Source organism: Neophocaena asiaeorientalis, unplaced genomic scaffold (genome assembly GCF_003031525.2).
Source record: "Neophocaena asiaeorientalis asiaeorientalis breed wild unplaced genomic scaffold, Neophocaena_asiaeorientalis_V1.1 scaffold204, whole genome shotgun sequence".
Classification (NCBI taxonomy): Eukaryota; Metazoa; Chordata; class Mammalia; order Artiodactyla; family Phocoenidae; genus Neophocaena; species Neophocaena asiaeorientalis.
The window spans coordinates 188,367-192,663 of NW_020173922.1; the positions used below are offsets into that span (position 1 = coordinate 188,367).

The 4,297-nt window shown below is 47.5% G+C and overlaps 1 protein-coding gene across 2 annotated transcripts in view; it reads left to right on the forward strand.

The window, feature by feature from the left end:
* The first annotated feature begins 3,304 nt into the window (after window positions 1–3,304).
* The window catches only part of JADE2 (jade family PHD finger 2), a 51,671-nt gene continuing 50,678 nt past the window's right edge, over window positions 3,305–4,297 (forward strand). Inside the window, exon 1 of one of the 2 annotated variants that reach the window (XM_024752388.1) lies at window positions 3,305–3,407. The gene's annotated coding sequence lies outside the window, so the exon portion shown is untranslated. The remainder of the gene's footprint in view (window positions 3,408–4,297) is intronic. The other variant, XM_024752387.1, reaches the window with a different exon arrangement.

Sequence of the window (4,297 nt, forward strand, 5' to 3'; positions counted from 1 at the left end):
ACATGTCTAATGCTGAGCTCCTTATTCTTCCCCCAAACCTACTCCTTCCACAGTTTCCCCCATCTAGGTTAATGGCAGCTCCCTCTTTGCATTGGCTCAAGGCAAAAACTCTTATTGTCATCTTTGACTTCTTGTTTTCTCACACCCCATCAACAAATCCTGTCAGAGCTATCTTCAAAATATATACAGAACTTGGCCACTTCTACTGCTACTACTCTAGTCCAAGTTAACATCATCTCCCACCTGTTTTATTGTTATGACCTCCTAACTGATCTTCCTGCTTCAGCCTTTCCCCTTCAGTTTGTCCTTCATCTGGCAGCTGAGTGACCTGCAAAACCCAGTGTCAGAACATGTCATTCTTCTGCTCAAAACGCTCCATATTGTCCCTAGCAAAAGCCAAATTCTTAACGATGCCCTATATAATCTCTTCCTTGTACGTGTACATATTAAGTACATTCCTGCCTCAAGGTTTTTGCACTCACTGGTCTCTGTGTAGACAGGGGTTCTTAACCTTTATTTCATGCTATGGACCCCTTTGGCAGCCTGTGATGCGTGTGGACTCCTGAGTATAATATCTTTAAATCCATAAAATAAGCTTCATAAATTATAAAGAAGACCAACTATACTGAAATACAACTCTCAAAATATTTTTAAAATGTGTAATAGAGTAATGTATATGTTTCTTATTAATTCATTAAATTACAAGAGCTAGCAGCCTAAGTTTGAAGTAGTGATGAATGTCATGATATTTTAAGATATTAAGATATTGGCATATAATGTGATATGAAGATATCTGTGATTTCTACTGGCAACAATGTCATAGGTGCTGCTAATATCACTGTGATTTGCTGTCTGCATTCATAATCAAAGAACACGCCAAATTTTAACTAGTGAAAATTAAAATATAGTTTTTGTTTCCTAAGGTTGAGACCCCCTGAATTCTATACTCAGACCTCTGGAGGGAGGTGTCTATGACTCCAGGTTAAGAATCCGTAGCTTAGAATGCTCTTCCTCCATAAACTCTCACAGTTCATTCCTTCACCTCCTTTTACTCAAAAGCCACCTTCTCAGCCAGCTCTTCCCTGGGGACTCTATTTAAATTGCATCCTCACATTCCCTATCCCCCTTTCTACTTAAATTTTCTCCACAGCACTTACTCACCTTCAAATATAATATTTTTTTAACTTTTTAAAAAATTGTGTATTTCCTTTAACTAGAAAGTGAGTTGCATGAGGATACGCATTTTTGTCTGTCATGTTTGTGCTGTGTTCCTAGCACCCAGAACGATGCCTGGAATACAGAAGGCACTCAATAAATATTTGTTGAAAAAGATGAATGATTACATCTCCAAGGACACCATGTTTCTTCTTTTTTTTTTTTCTGTAAAAAGTTAATGAATGATTTGTGAAATTTTTAAGAAGGATTAAGGAGTTATAATTAGCTTTAATGCCATCATTCTATTTACATTTCCAAGGTTAACCTTAAACAGTAGCAGAGAGCTGTGGGAAGTCAAGGATTCTGATGGAGCGCCCAATCCTAAACAAGAAGTGTCTTCCAAGGACGCTTTAGGTGATCTGGATCGTACCCAAACTCAGGGGAGCACCTCAGAAACAAAGTGCTGCTCATAAAATTCTTTCTTGCCAATATAGCGATCAGGCTCCCATCCCTGATCAAACCAACAATACTAATACTTTTTATTTCTGGCAGTGTGGTAAAATGGAAAACACATAGGTCCTGGGGTCTGCTGGACTAGGTGCCAGTTCTGTCACCACTCGCTAGCTGTGTGACTGTTGGTAAGTTGCTAAACCTTTCTGAATAGGTAGCATGGTTTTTGTGAGGATGAAATGGGATGACTAACAGTCCACAGCACAGAGAAGGTGCCCTATAGATGGTCATCCACTCCCTCTTCCTCCTCTAGGTCATTTTATAACTGCTTGCCATGGGATCCTGATGGCTAAGAGGAGGAGCCTGTCCAGTCCTCTCCTGCATGTAAACCCTCTGCAACTAGACCCAACAAGAGCAGTCCCCTTGAACTGGGCCACTGTAAATTGGTACCTCCACTCTCACCTCATATGTGTGGCTACCATCTAGATCTTGACCATGGAGGCCACAATCATTTACAGTTTTTTCTCCTGGCCTTCCCTTTTGCCCACACTGGGAGATCTTGTGTATGTCCCTCAGTTTCTCAGCGCTAAGAGCTTTCAGGGAGTGTATTCACACCCTCCCAAAATGTAGGCACCAGGAAAAAGGGCTAATGTGCACTGCGTGCTCTGAGCCAGGCCCTGCTGTACACATATAGTGTGTATGTGTGTGTGTACACACACACACACACACACACACACACACACACACACAGGGCCTCAGGAAGCCTCCAACTACCCCATTCTACGAAGGAGGAAAAAGAGACCCAGAGATGAATTCACTTGCCTACATGAAGCAGCCTCTGAACTGCAGAGCCAGGATTAGAGCCCAGGTATTTAACCATTTTGTTACATGCTCACAACCTGCAACATCTGTTTCTAGGCACTGAGCTTGAGGTTGGGAAAATCCTACCAACTGACCACTAAATGCTAGAACAGGTCTAATTGGGAGATACCTAGACCCTCAGTCTTGCCAGACAAGCCTCCCCAGACTTTGTGAATGAAGGCCAAGGAAATGTTACAGTGACTTTTTGAGCTCGTATTTCTTTCCTGTTGCAAAAGTGCTTATTTCAGCATCCATCATCTCCCTCTGTTGTGTAGACAATCCGCCCTGTCAGAGGATTTGTGCTGTTATTATGAGTTTGTTTATTATTAGATTTATTTCTCCTATAAGGAAATGTGTTCACAACATTCCACCGGGGAATCTTCTTAATTGTCACATAAATGTCATCTTATGTAAATTGAATATTTATCTTTCCACAGACGGGGTGGAGGGGAAAGAAAGAATAAACAAACTTCAGTCTTGGAGAGGGAAGGTGGTTTCTGTCCCAGTTCACAGCTCACCCACGTGCCTTCAAAGCCAAAGGTGAGGTGAAGAAATTATTGGATCATCTTTGAGGGGCAGCCAAAAAGGAGGGGGAAGAAAATGTTGGCAATGATGCTTTGAGGATATTGGGCCAGGCTCCCAGGTCTCCCCCCCCAAACCCCGCCTGAGACCAGACCACCCCCTCCCTAGCTGGGAGCATCTGAGAAGGCTGCAGCTTGCCCCCCACTTCTCCCCATCCAGAAGGCCAGCCCTGCTCCTTCCTCCAGAGAAGGTGAGCACGGCGGGCGCAGCGGGTTGGGTGGGTGTGGCCCGCGGCTCCGGGAACGGACCCAAGGCCCCGCCACCGCCCGAGAGCCGCCCGACAGCCCGCCTGCCTGGCGAGCGCAAGCTCTTCTTCCAGAAACTGCGAGGATCCCAGCGCACTGTTTGTGCACCACAAGGTCAAGTCGGGAAGTGGAGCCGGAGGAGGAGGGGCGAGGAGGCGAAGGGTGGGGAGAGGGGCGCCCCGCTTCCTCGCCAAGTGCCAATCCTTGGAAGTTGCCCCTTGGTTTTTAACCCTTTAGGGGGACTGGGAAGGACGAGCAAGGGGGAGGTGGCCACCCCGGGGCAAACTCCTACCGGGCCCAGGACGTGCAGCCACCCACCCACCCATCACTGCGTTCCCTACCCCCCGGAAATGCGGGGTAGAGCTGGGCGCCAGGAGGCACTCGGGCGGGGGGAGGGGGCGACGAACCCGAGAGGGACCCTCTCTACGGACCGCCCCTCCTTCTTGAGGTCGCCCACAATTTCAAGTTTACCCCGCCCGGCATGTTAGTTTCCATCTGCTGTGGGTGGGGGAGGAGAGCCGCGCCCCCTCCCCCAGACTCGCGCGCGCCCCTCCCCTCCGCTCCTGCCAGCACTTTCTGCTCACTTCTGGCGCTGCGAAACGCCACGCGATTTATTCGTTTCGCATTTTAAAACCAGCGATTCAGGATCAGGGCCTAGAGCGAGGGTCTTCCAGCGCTGGAACCCCGGGAGGCGGGGTGCTCAGTGCAAACCTCGTTCCCTCCGCGAGTGTCGCCTTCAGGCTGTTATTTGCAAAGAAACGTCTTTTTGACGCAGGGAGAAATGGCAAATTTTAAGTACGTCATTAATATGGCGCCAAAAGATTTTTTTAAGTATAAGCTTGCTTTTTTTTTTTTTTTAAGGTTGCGGGGGGCGCCGCCCGGGTCTGGGGCGCGAAGGGGGCGGGGTGTGAGCAGAAAGTGTGAGTGAGAGAGTGGAGGGGCGGGGTATGTGTGTGAGTGTGTGAAGTGTGAGCAGACCTGATGGGACTTGCACGGGCGCAGCC